At 39.0% G+C, this 1,575-nt stretch overlaps 1 non-coding gene across 1 annotated transcript; it reads right to left on the bottom strand.

Annotated features, from left to right (window-relative positions):
* Positions 1-228: 228 nt before the first annotated feature.
* Positions 229-336, bottom strand: LOC112788021 (small nucleolar RNA R71). Its single transcript, XR_003195402.1, has one exon. It is a non-coding gene; the product is annotated as a small nucleolar RNA R71 (small nucleolar RNA).
* Between the last annotated feature and the right edge of the window lie 1,239 nt (positions 337-1,575).

The raw sequence follows: 1,575 nt of genomic DNA, 5'->3' as shown, positions 1-1,575 counted from the left end.
TACCTGCTTAAGAGCCTATTAAGCACCTAAGGGATTTCTAGACAGCCTGTTCTACTGTTAGGTATCATGGTGTGAATGAAACTTATATTCTGTTAACTTCCTTCCCATTTTCTCTTGAGGGAAAGGCAAGAGAGTGATACTATTCCCAACCTGAAGTGACTGTTACTAACTGGGATACGCTCAGGAGAGAATTTCTGGAAAAGTACTTTCCAAACTAAAGTTACAAACAGACTAAGAAAAGAGATCCCATGCATCGTTCAAGGAGAATCAAAAACTCTCTATGAGTACTGGGAGCATTTTAAGAACCTTCTGGACGCATGCCCCCATCATATGATTGACACGCTAGTGTTAATCAGCTATTTCACTCAAGGCATGAAGCCTTGGGATAAAACTACACTAGATGGTGCTAGTAATGGTTCTCTAAAAAAGTACAAGACCGCAGATGATGCATGGCAACTGATCCGCGACTTAGCTGAATGATGAGCGGATAATTTATACGCTTTTTGGCATTGTTTTTAGGTAGTTTTTAGTAGGATCTAGCTACTTTTTAGTATATTTTTATTACTTTTCAAGCAAAAATCATATTTCTGGACTTTACTATGAGTTTGTGTATTTTTCTGTGATTTTAGGTACTTTCTGGCTAAAATTGAGGGACCTGAGCAAAAATCTGATTCAGAAGCTGAAAAAGGACTGCAGATGCTGTTGGATTCTGACCTCCCTGTACTCGAAATGGATTTTCTGGAGCTACAGAAACCCATTTGGTGCACTCTCAATTGCGTTGGAAAGTAGACATTCTAGGATTTCCAGAAATATATAATAGTCCATACTTTGCCCAAGTTTTGATAACGCAAACTGGCGTTTGAATGCCCACTTTCTACCCTATTCTGGCGTTAAACGCTAGAACTGGCATAAAAGCTGGAGTTAAACGCCCAAACTGGCATCAAAGCTAGTGTTTAACTCCAATAAAAGTCTCTACATGTGAAAGCTTCAATGCTCAGCCCAAGCACACACTAAGTGGGCCCCGGAAGTGGATTTCTGCACTATCTGCACTTAGTTACTCATTTTCTGTAAACCCTAGTTACTAGTTTAGTATAAAAACTACTTTTAGAGATTTATTTTGTATCCAGTTTTCATTTTAAGTCCTGAGACTTTTATCATTGTACACATTTGGGGGCTGGCCATTCGGCCATGCCTAGACCTTTTTCACTTATGTATTTTCTACGGTGGAGTTTCTACACCCCATAGATTAAGGTGTGGAGCTCTGCTATTCCTCATGAATTAATGCAAACTACTATTATTTTTCTATTCAACTCAAGCTTATTCTTATTCTAAGATATTCATTCACACCCAAGAAGATGATGAATGTGATGATTATGTGACACTCATCACCATTCTCACCTATGAACGCGTGCCTAATAACCACTTCCGTTCTACATGAAAACAAGCTTGAATGCATATCTCTTAGCTTCTTGGTTCACGATCAGAGTCTTCGTGGTAGAAGCTAGAATCAATTGGCAGCATTCTTGAGATCGAGAAAGTCTAAACATTGTATGTGGTATTCCGAGTAGGATCTGG

The sequence above is a fragment of the Arachis hypogaea genome, chromosome 20 (assembly GCF_003086295.3).
Source record: "Arachis hypogaea cultivar Tifrunner chromosome 20, arahy.Tifrunner.gnm2.J5K5, whole genome shotgun sequence".
Classification (NCBI taxonomy): Eukaryota; Viridiplantae; Streptophyta; class Magnoliopsida; order Fabales; family Fabaceae; genus Arachis; species Arachis hypogaea.
Note: the sequence above shows the minus strand (reverse complement) of the source record. Positions and strands in the feature narration are given on the sequence as shown.